Source organism: Chiloscyllium punctatum, chromosome 7 (assembly GCF_047496795.1).
Source record: "Chiloscyllium punctatum isolate Juve2018m chromosome 7, sChiPun1.3, whole genome shotgun sequence".
Taxonomy (NCBI): Eukaryota; Metazoa; Chordata; class Chondrichthyes; order Orectolobiformes; family Hemiscylliidae; genus Chiloscyllium; species Chiloscyllium punctatum.
Window position 1 is genome coordinate 39,746,884 of NC_092745.1, and position 20,560 is coordinate 39,767,443.

The following is a 20,560-nucleotide window of genomic DNA, read 5'->3' on the forward strand; positions in this document are numbered from 1 at the left end:
TGAAGATTCAAGGTGGAAGGAGAGAGATTTGTACCTGCGACACAGAATGCCAGGGGCCAGATCAGCTGGATGTGTGAAATCATGGTGTATGCTCCTGTCCCTGTGCCTGGTTCCTGATAAACTCTCCCTTCACTGGGCTCTGCTTTATAAAGCTGCAGTCTGTGAGAGTCTGACTGGGTGTTCCTCAGTATGTAAATGGCATCAGGCAGAGAGAGCCACGTCAGCCCCTCACACTTCCTCTTCTCCCTCTCTCTTTGTCTCAGAGAGTGATTGATGTGAACAGCAGTGAATGAGGCCATTTGGCCCATTGCGTCTGTGCTGGTAAACAGTGATCTGATGACACTAATCCCATCCTCCAGCTCTTGGCCCATTACCCTGGAGCTTACAGCAACACAAGGGAATATCTAAACACTGCTCCAATGTGATGAGAGTTTGTGACTCAACCAGCCTTTCAGGCCGTGAGTTCCAGACTCCCACCAGCCTCTGGGTGAAAACATTTCTCCTCAACTCTCCTCTCACTCTCCAACTCGATTGGGCCTGGACTCAGAAGGATAAAAGGGGACCTGATTGAAATGTATAATATTTTAACAGGGCTGGGCAGGGAGGAGTTTTCCCCTGGTTGCGGAGTCTCTAACCAGGGGTCACAGTCTCAGGGAGATACAGGGTAGACCATTTAGGATTGAGATGAGGAAACATTTCTTCACTCAGAGGAAGGTCAACCTGATGAATTCTCTCCCACAAATGGCTGTGGAGGATAAGGAACTGAATATATTCAAGGAAAAAAAGAGTTGTTTTGCATTTTAACAGCATGAAGGAAATGGGGAGAAAGCAGCAACACAGCATTGAGAGAGAGGTCAGCCATGATCATACTGAATGACACACAAGACTCAAAGGGCCGAATGGCCTGCTCCTGCTCCAAGTTTCTATGTGTGCATGTCTGTGTTACCTTCAACCTCTGTCCATGGTTATTGAGTCCTTTGCTCTTGTATAAAGTGCCTTCCTATGCAAAATATCACTGCAAACAATTATCTTATACCTCTCTATCAGGTCCCCTCTCAGCCTTCAATGCTCCAAGGAAAACAGCCCCAACCTTTCCAATCTTTCCTCATAGCTGACCCTCCATCCCAGGCAGCGTACTGGGAAATCTCCTCTGTCCTCTCTCAAGTCCAATCACATCCTTACCAGAATGTGGTGACCAGGACCTCTCTCACTCTCTCTCTCTCTCTCTCTTTTCCCCTTTCTGTCTCACATCTCCTACTTTGATCTCTCTACATCTATCTCTCTCTCCCACTGTTAATCTCTCTCATATTCTCTCTCTCTCACTCTGTCTCATAACCACTCTCTCCAACTCACTCACGCTTCCTCACTCCGTCTCAAAATCTTTCTCCATCTCTCACTGTCTCCGTCACTCGCTCCATCTCTCACTTCAATTGAAAGCCTCCAAATGTTATCTAACCCTCTCTATTTCTCCCACTGTCTCTCCCTCCTTCTCCGCATCCCACTCGACCTCTATTTCTCTCTCTGTCTCGTTTCTCTCTCTTTCTCACAGTGTCCCAGGTGGTTACAGTTGAATTCAGGATAAATCTCTCTTTGCTCTGCCCCACAAATGGATGTTAACCCTTGACCCCAGAAGCATGTCTTCTCCTGGAGTAAAGGCCCATTTCCACATTGACCAGCTTTTGGTATTTCTCAGGAAGATGGACAGATTCTTGTTAAATGAAGGGCAGTTTTGTGTTGTTGGCCTATTCTCACTGGGGACTGGTTTGGATACAAACCTCATTTCATGAAGGCCCAGCAGAGAGAGGAGATCCTCAGTCCATCAGTGTGAGCTGGAGGGACAAGACAGACGCTGACCCACTGACCCATCCTGTCCATTCACAACATGTTCCAATCCCTTCCCCTCTCCTTCCCCTTCCATGATCAGTCTCTGAGTCAGGGTGTTTTACTGGGATGAGGGTTGGACCATCACACAGTTACAACAGAAAAGAACTGAACCCCACAACCACCATGGTGTCCACGATGCACTGGACTCTCCAACAGATTCCAGTAAACATGGACGTCAGTTCACGAGAGTGCCCCATGGAGAGACATGGGCCTCCTTCCCACTGAAGCTCCCAATAGAGACCAGTAAACATGGGCATCGTTCCTGCTTGAGCCTCTGATAAAGACCAGTAAATGTTGGCCTCCTTCCTAATGGAGTCTCCAAAGGAGACCAGTAAACATGGACCTCCTTCTGACTGGATACTCCAAGAAGACCAGTAAATGTGGGCCTCCTATTCACTTCTCGTTCTAATGGAGACAAGTGGATAGTTGAGTTTTTGAAGAAATGGATAGATTAAGATAGATCAGTACACATCGTCGACATGGACTTTAGCAAGGCCTTAGTCAAGGTTCCCCATTGTAGACTGCTTAGTAAGATTATGTCACAGAGGATCCAGGGAGAGCTAACCAATTGGTTATAAAATGGGCCTGATAGTAGGAGGCAGAGGCTGGTGAAAGAGGGTTGTTCTTCAGACTGGAGGCCAGTGACCAGCCGTCCACCACATGAATCGATCCTGGATCCACTGTTGTTCATCATTTATATGAAGAATTTGGATAAGAAAATATCAGGAATGGTCAGTAAGTTTGTGGCTGACGTGAAAATTGTTGGCATCGTGGACAGGGAAGAAGGTTATCCAACAGTGCAATGTCATCTTGATCAACTGTGCCAGTGAGTCAATAAATCCAGCTTAATTTTGATAAATGCAAGGAGTTGCATTTTGGTAAGACGAACCAGGGCAGGAATTACACAATTAATGGTAGAGCCATGGGGAGTGTTGTTGAAAAGAGAGACTGAGGGTACAGGTACATACTTCCTTGAAAGTGATATCACAGGTAGACAGGGTGGTGAAGAAGGTATTTGGCACTCTCACCTTCACTGGTCAAAGCAGGGAGTACAGGAGCTGGGACATCATGTTACAGCTTTACAAGGCATTGAGAAGGCCACATTTGGTCACTGTGTACATTTCTGCTCACCCTGCTTTAGGAAGGAAGTTATTACACCGGTTTGGATAAAAGAAAGATTAACAGGGATGTTACCAAGATTGGTGAGTTTAAATTACAAGGTGAGGATGGATAGGCTGACAGATTTTTCCAGTGAATGCAGGAGATTGAGGGGTGACCTTAGAGAGGTTTATTGAATCATTAGGGCCATAGATAAGGTGAATAGCCAAAGATTTTTTTCCCCAGTGTAGGAGAGTCCAGTACGAAAAGGAATAGGTTTAAGTTGAGAGGGGAAAGAATTAGAAGGGACCTGAGAGGCAACGTTTTCACACAGAGGTTGGTCTGTATGTGTATTGAGCTGCCAGAGGAAGTGGTAGAGGTGAGTACAATTTCTACATTTCAAGGACATTTTTACAGGAACATGAATAGGAAGGATTTAGAGAGGATTGGGCCAAACACAGGCAAATGGGACTAGTTCAGTTTTGGAAACTTGGACGGCATGGATGAGTAGAGCTGAAGGGACTGCTGCCATGCTGTAAATCACTATGACTCTATGATGATGTAAACATGGGGCACCTTCCCATAGGACCAATAAACAGTAAACATGGGCCTCCTTCCCACTGGACCGTCCAGTACCTGAGCTGCAAACCCCACATCCTGTCCATCACGTAGGTCTCTTATTTCAATCTGAACAACATTGTTTGTCTCTGCACTACCTCAGCCTCTTGACCACAGAAACCCCAATTCCTGCTCGTCCCACCTCCTGGCTCTATGATTTCAATGTCCTCTCCCAGCTTCCTGAAGCCATATTCCATAAACCTCAACTTGTCTGATATGGTGTGGTCCCTTCCCTGTCTTAAAACTACAGTTGTTCCAGAATCTGACCTCACAGCCAACCAATTGCTTCCATGGCATCCCTGCTCCCTCACTCTGTGTCCTGCTATAGACTCACATTCCCTCCCTCCCCATTCCACCTTCTGTCTCTGGTCTCCTGCCCATTGCTGCTTCCTCCATCCCACCAATGACAGCAGAGCTTTCAGACCCCGAGACTATCCTCTCTGCCCTCCTGCCATTCATCCCTCCACCTCTCGTTGTTTGTGCTATTGAATATACTGTTGAGTTCCATCACTTTTGGTTCGCTGTCCCTTGCCATTGATTTGCTGATTTATTCTAGTAAATCTAGTCTGGCGTGTTCTCTGAGTTGGTTCAAGAGTGTTTTGCTTGAGAAAACACTTCTGTGAACTGGTTTGTCTGTTTCTCCCAGTCTTTCTGTAAAGGTGAGACTAAGTGAGTAAATGCTGTCATTTCATGGAGCAATCCAGTCAGTCCCACCCCCTCCCCTACTCGACCCCCAGGGCCTTGAAGGTTTATTTCCATCAAGAGCCCATCCAATCTGTCATTGTAATCACTGAGTGTCTTCACCTACCTCACCTGAATGGGCACTAATTTCCAAATCATTATCAATTGTTCCTAAAAACAAAGTTCTTCCTGACATCCCGTATCTCTTGCCCAACAAAATGTAAGGTAATCTCAATGTGAAGATGGGATTTTGTCTCCACACGGACTGTGCGGTGGTCACTCTTACTGATACTGTCATGGACAGATACACCAGCAGCAGACAGATTGGTGAGGGTGATAATGAGTATGTTTTTCCCTCTTGTTGGTTCCCTCACCACTCGCCCCAGGTCCAGTCTAGCAGCTGAATCAGGTGGAACGTGAAAAGCGTGCTCAGTAGTGATGCTTCTGAGCAGCTCTTGATGGTGGACTTTGAAGTCCCTTACTCAGGGTATATCCTGCATCCTTCCCACCCTCAGCGCTCCCTCCAAGTGTTGTTCAACATGGAGGAGGACTGACTGCTCAGTTGAGGTTGGAGGGGAAGGGGGTGCTATGTGGTAATCAGCAGGAGGTTTCCTTACCCATGTTTGACCTGCTGCCATGAGGCTTCATGGGTTCCATTGTTAAAGGTGCGGACTCCCAGGGCAACTCCCTTCCGACTGTACACACCACTGTGTTGCCACCCCTGCTTGGTCTATCCTGCTAGTTAAAAACTGAATGAGGGAACAATTCTGTGCAGGTTCCACAGCTTGGAGACAGAGCTGCTGCTGGATCCTGTTTCTGATCTCCAAGTGCAGGCCCGTGTGTTGGTGAGAGAGTGACTGACACTTTTTCCATCACTGTGCTGTTTCTGCAAAAAATAAATCCCAGAACGAGCCTCCTGTGCTGTCAGATTCCGGGGAGTGCAGATGGTTCACAGTTTTCTCCTGTCTCAGTAACAAACATGCATCTGCTCCGAGCTCCTTCTTTCACTTCCTCTTTTAGTGAAGTTTCAACCTTGCGATCTGACAGTCTTTGCAGTTATTTTTTACACTGGGGCTTTCTGCTGTGGTCAGACTCTCTCATAATAAGTGTCCAATCAGTGACAATCACAGCAGCTGAGACCAGTCAGGACTGAGGAGCCAGGCTCACTGGGAAACACATTGGGAAGATCAAAGCCATCCTCTTCAGCTCCTGGTACAAACTCCATCCCTCTCCCCGAGCACTGTCTGCTGTTCAAACAGACTTTTTACAACCTTAGACTCATCTTTGAGGCTGATCTGAGCCCCACATCTCCATATCAGCCACTAAACATTTCAGCCATGTCTGTGGGACTCCAAACATGACCACTCCAATGTTGTTGAAAATGTGTTGCTGGAAAAGCGCAGCAGGTCAGGCAGGGCTTATGCCCAAAATGTCGAATCTCCTGTTTCTTGGATGCTGCCTGACCTGCTGCGCTTTTCCAGCAACACATTTTCAGCTCTGATCTCCAGCATCTGCCGTCCTCACTTTCTCCTTGAAGATTTTTCACTCCAATGTTGTGGCTGACACACATCACAAGCACAGCCTTCCGTCACCTTCTGCTCATCCCAATTTCTGTTGCCCATATCCAAGCTTGCACCAAGTCCCATTCCCCCAACCCCCTCTACCCCATGCCTACATTGGCTTCTGGTCCAGCAACACCGCGAGTTTCAAATTCTTATCTTTGTTCTCAAATCCCTCCCTGGCCTCCAGCCTTCCTATCTCTGTCATCGCCTCCAAGTCACCACACTCAGTTTGATCAACCATCTTGGATAATTGGCTCTCTATTCCTTCATCCAAGCCATTGAGAAATATCATGAAATGCTGAGGTCCCTGCACAAATCCTTGTGAACACCACTATTCACATCTTGCTCATTGGAGAGCACACACAGAGAGCACACACCTCTCTGTCTGCTACGTCCAAACTAATACCTGACCAAAGACAAATATTTTTTCGTGAATTGGCTTCATGGTAGGAAGCAGAAGGTAATAGTGAAAGGATGCTTTTCAGACTGGAGACCTGTGACTTGTTGTTATCGATATCAATAACTTGGTTGAGAACCTGCAACGCATGATTAGTAACTTTATAGATGACATTACAATGGGCGGTATTGTGGAAGTTATCAGCTATTGCGACAGGACCTTGATCAGCTGGGGAAGTGGGAAGAGAAATGACAAATTAAATTTAATGTAGATAAGTGTGAGGTCTTGCATTTTACAAAGTTAAATCAAGATAGGAGTTTCATGGTGAATGGTAAGGCCTTAAGGACTGTAATGGAACAGGGGGACCTTGGAGTTCACTGAAAGTTGAGACACGGTGAGACAGGGCAGTGAGGAAGGCTTTTGGCAGACTGGCCTTCATCAGTCAGGGCACTGGGTATAGAAGTTGGGAAGTTATGTTACAGTTGGTGAGGCCGCAATTAGGCTATTGTGCTTAGTTTTGGTTACCTTGTTATAGGAAGGAGATTATTAAACTGGAAAGAGTACAGGAGAAATTTACAAGGATGTTGTCTATACTCAATGATCTGAGTTATAGGGAGACGTTTGTCAAGCTGGGAATTTTTTCTTCGAGTGTAGGAGATTGAGGGGGGATCTTACATAAATGTATAAAATCATGAGAGACTTGGATATGATGAATGCACTCAATCTTTTGGTCAAGGCTGGGGAATCGAGCACAAGATGGTATCAGTTTCAGGTTAGAGGGGAAAGAATAAAAGGGAACATGAGGGGCAACTTGTTTACACAGAGGATGGTACCCATATGGAATGAACTGCCAGTGGAAGTAATTGAGGTGGGTACATTAACAATATTTAAAAGGCCACTGGAAAAATACATAGACAGGAAAATCTTTGAATGATACGGGCCAAGTGCTGGGAAATGGGGTTAGTGTGGATGGACATTTTGGTCAGCACGGTCCAGTTTGGGCCAAAGGGCCTGTCTCTGTGCTGTAGGACGCGATGACTCTTTAATTCTATATGTTTCCATGTTTATGAACAGTCTCTCAGACGTAGAAACAAAGGAACTAGGAGCAGGAGGAGGACATTCAGTCCTTCGAGTTGGCTCTACCATTCAATATGACCATGGGTGATCATTCAACTTCGTCTCTGTACCCACTTTCTCCCCAGAACCTTTAATTCCTTTCGTCCTAAGATCTATATATATCTCCTTCTTGAAAACATTTAATGTTTTGGTCTCAACTGCATTCTGTGACAGAATATTCCACCAGCTTTCCACTCTCTGGCTAACGAAATGGCTCCTCATCTTCGTCTGAAATGGCCTTTCCCTTTTCTTTAAACTGTAATTCCTGATTCTGGATTCCCCAGTCATTCGGAACATCCTTCCTGTGTTTTTCCGATCTTGTCCTGTAAGGATTTTACAGCTTTCAATGTGATTCCTCTCAATCTTCTAAACCCCAGTGAATATAATCCTAACTGATCCAGTTTCTCATCAGTTCTAAGTGCTGTCATCCCAGGAATCAGTCTGGTAAACCTTCACTGTCCTCCCTCCACAGCCAGAGCATCCTTCCTCAGATAAGGAGACCAAAACTGCACACAATACAATCATTAAATCACACAGTATAGAAGAGGCCCTTCAGCCCATTAACTGTGTACCAGCCAAACTACACTAAACCTACACCAGTCCCACTTTCCAACATGAGGCCCATGGCTTGAATGTTATGTCATTTCAACTGCTCATCCAAGTACTTTTTAAATTTTGTGAGATTTCCCACCTCAACTACCCTCCCAGGCTGTATATTCCAGACTCCCACATCCTCCCTATGGGTTTAAAACATTTTCATCTAATCATTTTGAAACCTCCTTTCTTTCACATTGAATGTGAGCCAACTTGTTAGTGACCCTCCCACGAAGGAGAACAGCTGCTTTCTATCCACCCTGTCCATTCCCCTCATAACCTTATACACCTCGATCAGGTCCACCCTCCAGCTTCACTTCTCTGAAGAAAACAACCCGAGCTGATCCAATTTCTCTTCATCACTGAGAGATTCCATCCCACACAACATCCTGGTGATTCCCCTCTGCACCCCATCCAGTGCAATCACCTCCTTCCTACTGTGTGTTGACCTGAACTGCACACAGTAATCCAAGTGTGGCCTAACCAATGTTCTGCTGAACTGCGGCATATCTTCCTGCTTTTATAACCAACACCTGAAATGACAAAGGCAAGTGTCCCACATGCCTTCATAACTGCTCTGTTAACCTGTCTTCCCACATTCAGGGATACAGTGGACGAGCACCCCAAGATCACTCTGTTCCTCTGAGCTTCCTCAGTTCAAAGAACAAAGAACAAAGAAAACTACAGCACAGACTCAGACCCTTCGGCCCTCCAAGCCTGCACCGATCCAGATCCTCTACCTAAACTGGACATCAATTTTCCAAGGATCTGTTTCCCTTTACTCCCTGCCCATTCATGGATCTGTCTAGATACATCTTTAATGGTGCGATCGTGCCTGCCTCTACCACCTCCACTGGCAACATGTTCCAGGCACCAACCACCCTCTGCAAAAAGAACTTTCCACGCATTTCTCCCTTAAACTTTTCCCCTCTCACATTTAACTCATGACCCCTAGTAATTGAGTCCCCACTCTGAGAAAAAGCTTCTTGCTATCCACTCTGTCTCTCTCATGATTTTGTAGATCTCAAGCAGATCCTCCCTCAACCTTTGACTTTCTCATGAAAATAATCCTAATCTACTCAACCTCTCTTCATAGCTAGTTCCCTCCATACCAGGAAATCCTGGTCAATATCCTCTGCACCGTCTCCAAAGCATCCATATTCTTCTGGTAATGTGGCGACCAGAACTGGACACAGTATTCCAAATGAGGCCAAACAAAAGTCTGATACAATTCGAACATGACCTGCCAGCTCTTGTACTCAGTACCCTACCCGATGAAGGAAAACAGGCCATACACCTTCTTGACCACTCTATCGACCTGTGTTGTCACCTTCAGGTTACAATGAACCTGAACACCCAGATCTCTCTGTGCATCAATTTTCCCCAGGGATTTCCATTCACTGTACAGTTCACTCTAGAATTGGATCTTCCAAAATTCATCAGCTCGCATTTGTCCAGATTGAATTCCATCTGTCCCATTCTCTGTCCAAATCTCCAATCTATCTATATTCTGCTGTATTCTCTGACAGTCCCCTTCACTATCTGCTACTCCACCAATCTTAGTGTAATCTGCAAACTTGCCAATCAGACCACCTATACCTTCCTCCAGATCATTTATGTATATCACAAACAACATGGATCCCTGTTTAACATCACAGATCACAGGTCTCCATTTTGGGAAACTCCCTTCCACTACTACTCTCTGTCTCCTGTTGCCCAGCCTGTTCTCTATCCATCTGGCTGGGACGCTTTGGATCCTATGCGACATTCATTTCTACATCAGGCTATCATGGGAACTTTGTGAAACACCTTACTGAAGTCCATGTATATCACAATGACAGCCCTTCCCTCATCAATCAACTTTGTCATTTCTTCAAAGAATTCTATTAAGTTGGTAAGACATGAAATTCCTTGCACAAAATCATGCTGCCTATCACTGATAAGCCCATTTTCTTCCAAATGTAAATAGATCCAATCCCTCAGTATCTTCTCCAGCATCTTCCCTACCACTGATGTCAGGCTCCCCTGTCCATAATTACCTGGATTATCCTGGCTCCCTTTCTAAACAAGGGGACAACATTAGCAATTCTCCAGTCCTCTGGGATCTTCCCCATGTTCAAGGCAGCTACAAAGATATCTGTTAAGGCCCCAACTATTTCCTCTCTCGCTTCCCTCAGTAACCTGGGATCGATCCCATCCAGACCTGCGGGCTTGTCCACCTTAATGCCTTTTCGAATACCCAACACTTCCTCCCTCCTTATGCCGACTTGACGTAGTGTAATCAAACATCTATCCCAAACCTCAGCATCCATCTTTTCCCTCTCCTTGGTGAATACCGACACAAAGTAATCATTAAGAATCTCACCCATTTTCTCTGACTCCATGCCTAACTTTCCTCCTTTATCCTTGAGTGGGCCAACCCTTTCTCGAGACACCCTCTTGCTCCTTATAAATGAATAAAAGGTTTTGGGATTTTCCTTAACCCTGTTTGCTAATGAGCTTTCTTGATCCCTTTTCGCCCTTTTAATTCAGCTATTCAGATTGGTCCTATTTCCCAATTTTCTGCCAAAGCCTCGTCTGTTTTCAGCCACCTAGACCTTATGTATCCATCTTTTTTCCTCTTAGCTAGTATCACAATTTCACCTGTCATCCAGGATTCCCTAATCTTACCATTTCCATCCCACATTTTCACAGGGACCTGTCTGTCCTGCACTCTAATCAACCTCTCTTTAAAACCCTCCCACATATCAAATGTGGATTTACCCTCAAACTTCTGCTCCCAATCTACATTCCCATCATCTGCTGAATTTTGCTACAGTTGGTCTTCCCCCAATTTAGCACTCTTCATTTCGAACCACTCTCTTCATTGTCCATGAGCATTCTAAAACTTATGGAATTGTGATCACTGTTCCCAAAGCAATCCCCGACTGCGATTTCAACCACCTGTCCGGGCTCATTGCCCAATACCAAGTCCAATATGACTCCTTTCTGAGATGTACTATTTACATACTGCTCTATAAAACCTGCCTGGATGCTCCTTACAAATTCTGCTCCAACTAAACCTCTAACTCTCAGTGAATCCCATTCAAAGTTGGGAAATTTAAAATTTCCCATCACTACCACATTGTTGCTCTTACATATTTCCATAATCTGTTTCCATAGTTGTACCTCAATCCCACGCTCACTGTTGGGAGGCCTGTAGTACAGCCCCAACATTGTTACCACATCCTTCCTATTTCTGCGCTCTGCCCATATTGCCTGACTGCTTGGGTTCTCCATAGTGCCCTCCTTCAGCACAGCTGTGATATCCTCTCTGACCTGTAATGTAACTCTTCCACCCCATTTTACCCCTGTCTCTATCTAACCTGAAGCATCTGTATCCTGGGATAATTAGTTGCTGAGCTTGCCCTTCCCTCAACCAACTCTCAGTAATAGTAATAGCAATAACATCATCCTCCCAGGTACTAATCCAAGCCCTGAATTCCTCTGACTTACCTGTTACTTTTCTCACATTAAAACAAATGCACCTCAGACTACCTGTCACTTTGCATTCTTCATCTGCTTCCTGCCTAGTCTACCCCTTAGTCACGCTGACTTCATTATCTGGTTCCTTACAGGCATTAGTTACTGCCTCCTTACTTTCCACAAGCCTCCTCATTTTGCTCCCATCCCCCTGCCACATTTGTTTCAACCCTCTCCAAGAGCATGAGCAACAGCACCCCCTAGGACATTGGCTCCAGTCCTGCCCAGTGTAGACCGTCCGATTTGTAATAGTCCCACTTCCTCAGAACCAGTTCCAATGTCCAAAAAATCTGAAAATTTCCCCATTGCACCATCTCTCAAGCCATTCATTCATCCTGTCTATTCTTTCATTTCTACGCTGACTAGCACGTGGCACTGGTAGCAATCCTGAGATTACTACCTCTGAGGTCCTACTTTTGAACTTGACTCCGAACTCCCGAAATTCTGCTTTTAGGACCCCATCCCATTTATTACAAAATAATTGGTGCCAGTATGCACCATGACAGCTGGCTGTTCACCCTCCCCCTTCAGAATGTCCGGCAGCCGATCAGAGTCATCCCTGACCTGTGCACCTGGGAGAGAACATACCATTTGGAGTTTCATTTTCAACCACAGAAACACCTATCTACTCCCCTTACAATTAAATCCCTGATGATTATAGCCCTTCAACACTTTTTTCTGCCCTTCTGTGCAGCAGAGCCAGCCATGGTGTCATGAACCTGACTCCTGCTGCCTTCCCCTGGTGAGCCAGCTCCCCCAACAGTATCCAAAACGGTAGACCTGTTTTGGAGGGAGATGACAGCAGGGGACACCTGCACTACCTTCCTGTTCTTTCTCTGCCTTTTAGTCACTTATTCCCATTCTCCCACAGCAGTCCTAATCTGCAGTGTGACCAATTTACGAAATGTGCTATCCAGGACCCCTCAGAATCGTGGATCCTCCAAAGTGAGTCCATCCACAGCTCCAGAGCCATCATGTGGTCTAACAGGAGCTGCAGCTGGTCACACTTCCTGCACGTGTAGGAATCAGAGACATCAGCTGCATCCCTGAATTCCCACATTGAGCAAAAGGAGCATAACACAGATCTGGGATCTCCTACCATTTTTACTCTTAAGCTTATCTTAATCCAACTAGTCCTGCTATTTATTGAGTCCCTTGTCTTGTTCCATTTTCCAAAGTGCATCACCTCACATTTATCAGCGTTAAATTCCATCTGCCTCTGATCTGTCTGTCTGACCAATCCGGTTACATCCTCCTTCAACCTCCTTCTTTCACTGAGCCATTCTTCATGTTATCTTCAAACTTACTTATCATCCTGCGTCACATTATCATCTACATTGTTTCTATAGATCACAACTGAAAAGAGATTCAGTAGTGACTCCTGTGGTATGCCACTGCACACTGGACTCCAGTTACACAAACAGATTTCTACCTCTTCCCCTGTTTCCTGTCACTGAGCCAATTTGGAATAGAATACTCCAGGTTTGATCTCACCAAGGCTCTGTACAATTGCAGCAACATTCCTGCTCCTGTACTTGAATCCTCTCACTCTGAAGGCCAACATCCTATTTACCTTCTTCACTGCCTGCTGCTCCTGCACACTGACTTTCAGCGACCTATGTACAGGGACACCCAGGTCTCATTGCACCTCTCCATTCCAAATCTATCACCATTCAGATAATAATCTGCCTTCCCGTTTTTACTGTTAAACTGGGTAACCACACATTATATTTCATCTGCAATTCTCTCAACTTCTCCAAATCACACTGAGGTATCTCTGCCTTCTCCTTACAGCGCACCCTTCCACCCAGATTTGTGCCATTTACACACTTGGACATATAATTCTTAAGTTCCTTTTTATAAATTATTCAGATATATATTTGTGAATAGCTGGGATCCAGGCCAATGATACCCCATTAGTAACTACCTGTCATTCTGAAAAAGGCCTATTCATTTCGACTCTTTCTTTCCTGTCTGGTGACCAGTTCTCCCTCCATGTGTATGTGCTACTCCCACTCACATGAGCCTTAATTTTACAGATTAACATCTTACCTTGGACCTATCAAAAGCCTTCCAAATGTCCAAACAAACCACATCCATTGGCTCTCCCTTCTCAAATCTACTCACTACATCCTCAAACAATTACAGTCGAGTTGTTAATCATGATTTCCCTTTCAACATGCCATGCTGACTCTGTCCAGTTCTGTCACTGTTTTCTCAAAGCTAAGCAGTAAAATATTTTATAATGAACTTTCTCCACTGCTGATGTCTGTTGAAAAGGTCAAACATTCTCTATTTTCTCTCTCTCTCTTTCTCTCTCTGTTTTTTCAATTGATTTGTTACATTAGCTGCCCTCCACTCTGTAGGACTATTCCACAAACAGATACCCATCAATGTTTCCAATACTTTATAACCATGTCCTGAAGTACTCTGGAAACTAGATTATTTGTCCCTGCTGATTTAACAAACTTTATTTTTTGCAGAACCATTTCCATCCAAAAACTGATTTCCTTCAGTACCTTGCTCTGACAAAGCATTGGCGTCACCAACATTTTTGAGATATATTTGAGAATTCATTTGTGCAGAATGGTTCAGAATATGTTTATAATTGGTCTTCATCTCTTTGTTTCAATTAGAACATAATAACACTTGTGTGGAACTTTCTTTTAGATTAGATTCTCTACAGTGAGGAAACAGGCCCTTCGGCCCAACAAGACCACACCAACCCTCTGAAGAGTAACCCACCCAGACCCAGTTCCCTCTGACTGATGTACTTAACACTATGGACAATTTAACATAGCCAATTGACATGACCTGCACATCTTTGGACTGTGGGAGGAAACCCGCACAGACATGGGAGAATGTGCAAGCTCCACACAGTCGCTCAAGGCTGGAATCGAACTTGGGACCCTTATGCAGTGAGACAGCAGTGCTAACCACTGAGCCACCGTACTGCCCTAAACTTCCTCAAATGTCATCTGGAAGTCCAAATAAATAGCACCCATTGGCATTCCCTTATCTCACATATTAGTGACCTCTTTAAAAAATGTAACTGGGTGAGTTAAAGATTGTCTGACCCTTTTTAAAATCCATGCTGACTCTCTCTAAGAAGTTCATATTTGTCAGATATTCTGGATCTAAAAACAGTTTCAATCACTTCCTAACAAGCGACATTCAATGGAGATATTCATTGTGAATGAGGTTAGTAAACAGCAAGCACTGACACGAGGGGCTGAACAGCCTCCTCCTGCACTGGAGCCTTCTCTGTCACCTTGACTGAAGCACTCAGTTAGGAACAGGAGCTGGGCTGCAGCTTCAACAATGAGTTCAATGTGGACGGATGGAGTGTCATTATTGGGGAATACACAGTTTACATTGTGTCCAGGAGCCTCTCGAAAAGATGACTTTCTCTTTCTCCCTTTTCAGCTCCAGGGCTGGCATGAAGGAGCTGAAAGAATATTTGGTGAAGACGTTTCTGGAAGGTAAGGGCTGTGTGAAGGGTTTCAAACATGATTTATGATTGCAGCTCCTTGTTCAGTCTGCTCCTCTCTCACCACTGATCCAGCCATGTAACCTCCTGTCACACTGAGTGACATTGCAATCAATATCATCGTGTCAGTGCCAGCAAGCAACAGCATCACAGTCTGACCCACTGGGACAGGCATCACTGCCTGACGTCAAAGAATGGAGCCTGAATCCCCTCCCCCCATACTCATAAACCCAACAGCATCGAAAATATGCTGGCACCGCGCCCCTTCGATTAAACACTGACCCACAGAGAACTCCTTCAGAGGGTGAAGTCAGCATCCGACACTGACAGAGAAGGAGAAGGAGAGATGGGGTGAGGTAAAGAGAAAGAGAAGGAAGAGGAAAGAGAGAGAGCAAGAGAGACAGACAGAGAGAAAGAGAGAGGAAGAGAGAGAGTGATAGAGAGAGACAGCTCCTCCCTCCCAACCTCCCAGACAGTGCTCTGTCTGATGGGATTCTCGTTGTTGCATTTTCCCACTTCTGGAGGAGACTCCACCTTCAGATCCAGCATTCCAAAACATTCCCAAAACTGAAATCCAGATCCGGAGTGAACTTGTTCCTCTCAAATATCGATTCCAATGATGACATTCCACTGCATCCCTTGCTGCAGGGAAAGGATCAGCCAGGGCCGTATTCTTCAGCCATGGAAAATAATGACGAGATATTTGGAGTGTGAGTTTGATGATGTAAATGTGAACCATTGCAGCAAAGACATTACAGATGGTTTGTACAGACAGCAAAGCCCAAACCAGAACATTGTGTCGATCATCACAGAACTCATGAAAGCTTCAATAAAAATGGTTATTAATGTGATTCTCAGAGATATGTCATTATTCTAGTTAATAATGACTCTTTCCCAGTGAAGGGGTCCATCCTGCTGAATATTAGATACAGCTGGACTTTGGAGAAATATTTGGCAGATGGAGTGTAATGTGGGGGGACATGAATCACAAAGTTGGTACGCAGCTACAGCAAGTGAATCCGGAGGCAGATGGAGTGTTGGTGCCCCTTGTAAAGGGAATGCAAACTAAAAGCAGGGGCATTTTACTGCAGCTGTACAGGGGTTAGGGTTAGGGGCTTGGTGAGAGCACATCTGGAGTATGGTGTCCAGTACCAGGCTCCTTTTTGAAGAAAGGACAGGAGCTGCATTGGATGTAGTTCAGAGATAGTTCCCTTGACTGATTCCTGGAATAGAGCGATTGTCTTATGGGCAAAGGTCAAACAGGTTTGGAATCTGATCCCTGGAGTTTAGAAGAATGAGAGGGAATCTTATTGAAATGTACAGAATTCTTAAGGGGCTGGACAGGGGAAATGCTGGATGTTTCTCCTCATGGGAGAATAAGGGCGACACAGAAAACCACTGGGTAATCAGTAGGACAGAATCCATAACATAGGAGGACCAGAAAGCTGAACTGTATGTATTTTAATGTAAGGAGCTTGACTAGTAAGGCAGTTGAACTGAGAGCATTGACTAGCACATGTGAATATCATATTGTTGCAATTGCTGAGACATGACTGAAGAAAGATAGGACTGGCAGCTCAACACTCCAGGGTAGAGAAGTTTCAGGTGGGATAGAGGGAATGCCAGAGAGGTGGGTGTATTGCATTCTTGATAAAGGAGACCATCACTGCAGGATTGAAGGAACATTTTTTGGAAAGCTCTTCAAATGAGGCCATCTGGGTAGAGCTAGATATAAGAAAAGGACAATCACTTTGCTCGGATTATACTACAGGCCTCCCAATAGTAGATGGAGAGAGAGGAGCAGATAAGTCGGCAAATCACAGAGTGGTGTGAGAGGAATAGGGTTATATTAGTGGGGAATTTCAACTTCTCTAACATGAACTGGAATTGCCTTTGTGTGAATGGTGGAATGTTAAAGTCCATCCAGGAGAGCTTTTGATGTCAGTAGTCCTTCTAAACATGGACAATGCTGGACTCAATCCTAGGTAATGAAGCTGATCAAATGATTGGAGAGTCAGTGGGTGAGCATTTTGGAGATAGTGAACATAACTCCATTTGTTTCATCATTATTGTGGAAAGGACTAAGGGGAGTGCAGAACTTAAATGTCTAAAGTGAGGCAAGGCCAATTTCAAAGTCATTAGACAGGATCTGGCAAATCTCGACTGGGAGCAGCTACTTGCAGGTCGGTCTACATTTGGAAAGTGGGAATCTTTTTAATGTAGGACAGTGAGAATTAAGGGCCAGCTCAGAAAGAAAGGCAAGGGCAGCAACTCCTGGGATCCTGGATGTCAAGGAATATGGATAGTTTGGGAAAGGAAAAAGAAGGAAGCATATGTCAAGTACAGAGCATCAAACACAGAGGAAGAACATCAGGAGGAGTGTGGGGAGGTACTTAAAAAATAGGAGGGCAAAGAGGAGCCATAAAGTATCTTTGGCAGCCTGATCCCCTCACCCCAGAATACATAGGAAAGTGGTACTAGAAAGAATAGCTGCACTCGTGGTCATCTTTAAAACTTCTAGGCTGTGGAGCTGTTCCTGTGGATTGGAGGGTGGCTAACATAACCCCACTATTCAAGAAGGGAGACAGAGAGAAAGCAATGCTTTTTTGTAGACCGGTTAGCTTGACATCAGCAGTGGGAGAAATACTGGAGTCCATTATAAAAGATGGGCAGCAAATTTTGTTGTAACCTGCACAATATGAACCGGCACTCTTGAGAAACCGGCAAAATTTATATTCCTCAAATGCCACAGAGATTAATATGTCATTTTTTACAATTGTTATAGTTGAAAAAACAACTAGTTTCATAGTTATTATGGAATGAGATAAAGGTAGTGAAGAAGTTGTGTCTAAATTGTCAGGATCAAGAAAGAAAGAGTCATGAAGCTGAACAAGAAAGTTTGCAATTAAAGATGCCCAAGTTAAGTACGTAAATCACATACTGAGAGTAAAAGTATTTGCCTGGAATCTGGAAAGGTAGGAGCGGTAGCAGTGATGTGGTGACTGACAGATGTGAAAACAGTGGAAGGGTTTGTTGGATTCATCAAATATGAAGTGCCAATTTCCAATTAGAGTGAAAATCATGATGCTCGCCAACTATTCCCATCCCAACTGCTGGTATTATTGGACAACACAGATCTCAGACTGAAACATAAACAGAAACTGCTAAAGAATTGCAGTTGGTCTGCGGCATCTGTGGAGCATAAGCACATTTAGAATAAGATTTAGATTTAGTAATAAGACCTCCTTACACCAAAGAAATGAAGATTAAACATACTGACAGAAATTATGTGGGGTGGCATGGTGGCTCAGTGGTTGGCATTGCTGCCTCACAGCACCAGAATCCCAGGTTCCATTCCAGCCTTGGGTAACTGTCTGTGCAGAGTTTGCACATTCTCCCATGTCTGTGTGGGTTTCCCCTGGGTGCTCTGGTTTCCTCCCACAGTCTAAAGATGTGCAGGTTAGGTGAATTGGCCATACTAAACTGCCCATAGTGTTGGGTGCATTATTCAGAATGAAATGGGTCTGGGTGGATTATTCTTTGGAGGGTCGGTGGGGATTGGTTGGGCCAAACGGCCTGTTTCTACACTGTAGCGAATCTAATCTAATCAAAAGCACAAATTCGAAAGATTCCAAAACACACAGCAAAATAAAATCCTTCCGTTTCGAATGTCACTGCTTTATAATACTCAAGTCAGAGGGAGAAGGGGTTCATTTCTCTTTTGCATCTTTAGGTTTAACTGAAATGTATTTTTCAATTAATTGTCTTAAAGTTTGATTGCCTTTTGCTTGGTTAATACTTCGCTGGTCACAGGTGAAGTGCCAGACTGGAGGATTGTCAATGTGGTTCCTTTGTTCAAGATTGGCAACAGGGATAGGCCAGGAAATTCCAGACCAGTTAGTCTGATTTCTGTGTGAGGGAAATTATTAGAGAAAAATCCTGAAGTACAGGATTATGCAATACTTGGAGAGGTAGGGTTGCCAGTATTGATTTGTTTGACCAAGGTCCCATATGGAAGGCTGGTGCAGATGGTAAGGGCCCATGGGATCCAAGGCAAGTTGGCAAATTGGATCCAAAAGGGGCTTCCAAATATGAGCTGAAAAATGAGTTGCTGGAAAAGCGCAGCAGGTCAGGCAGCATCAAAGGAGCAGGAGAATCGACGTTTCGGGCATAAGCGTTTGATGCTGCCTGACCTGCTGCGCTTTTCCAGCAACACATTTTTCAGCTCTGATATCCAGCATCGGCAGTCCTCACTTTCTCCTTCCAAATCTGAGGCAAAGAGTGATGGTGGAGGGCTGTCTTTGTGATTGGAAGCCTGTGACCAGTGGTGTATGACAGGGATTAGGGCTGCGACACTTTCTATTTGTAACGAATTCACTGTGATTGTTTAATTAGAAAGTTTTCAGATGCCAAATAAATTGGTGGTGTTGTTGATATTGATTTTATTTTTATTTTAGTTTTACATGGACTCAAGTACAAAAATATAGGAATTCAGTGAAGTGTATGTAATGTTGCCTTGCAACGTGCCAACTTCGGTACAAGGACCGAGGTACAGAATCTTAAGAAAAAGGTAGAATGAAAGATTAAAGTTAAAAGTTACACGTTACAGACCCTTTCAGTTTTAAATAGAAAATAAAGAATTAAATCTGGAAATTCAATCATTAGTCTTCCTTTAAGCGCTCAACTGCCATGGGATCATATTTTGAGTCATCATCTCCTAACCAAAAGTCCACACTGAGGCCGTGTGGGCCAAGAGACCACCAGTATACAGCAAGAGACCACCTTGTGGGCCGAGACACAACCATGCTGAGCCACTGACAGATCGCCACGTTAGGTCAAGAAGTCAACATGCTGGACCGAGATGCTACCAGATCGAACTGAGAGGCCACCATCTTGGACCGAGAGGCCATCACATCGAACTGAGAGGGCACTACATCAAACCGAGAGACCACCATGTTGAACCAAGAGTCTGCCTCACCAGGCTGGGATGTCTCCCTGCCAGGCCAGGATACCGCCACATCAAGCCCAGAGGCCATCTCAATGAGTCTGCACTGGTCGGAGGCTGGGATCCATGGCCGGGAGAGGAAATAAGCGAGAAGGACAAAAGAAAAGGGAAGAAAAAGGTGGATTGGAAGAAGAAAAGGAAACAGATGGAGCAGATGAACTCGGTCTGAAGAGTTCTACTCTGCTGCCATCTTGGATTACTGGGTCTCAGACTACAGTCTGACATTGATCAGCTGGTAAATTGGGCAGATCAATGGCAGATGGAATTTAATCCTGATCCATGTGAGATGATCCAATTTGGGAGGTCTAATGAGGGAATGATAAACACAATAAAAGATATGTGCCTTGGGTGTCCTTGTTCATGAATTATAGAGGGTTGGTCGACAGGTACAACAAGCAATTCGGAAGGCAAATGTAATGTTGCCCTTCATTGCTACAGCGATTGAGTTTAAAAAGCAGGGAGGTTATGTTGCAGCTGTAGAGTGTGCTGGTGAGGCTACACCAGGAGTACTGCGTGCAGTTATGTTCTGCTGAGTTGAGAAAGGATGTACTGGCATTAGAAGGTACACAGAGAAGGTTCGCCAGGTTGATTCC

The 20,560-nt window shown here is 44.8% G+C and overlaps 1 long non-coding RNA gene across 1 annotated transcript in view; it reads right to left on the reverse strand.

Annotated features, from left to right (window-relative positions):
- Positions 1–20,560, reverse strand: part of LOC140479452 (uncharacterized) — an 841,377-nt gene that overhangs the window by 416,723 nt on the left and 404,094 nt on the right. The window lies entirely within an intron of this gene.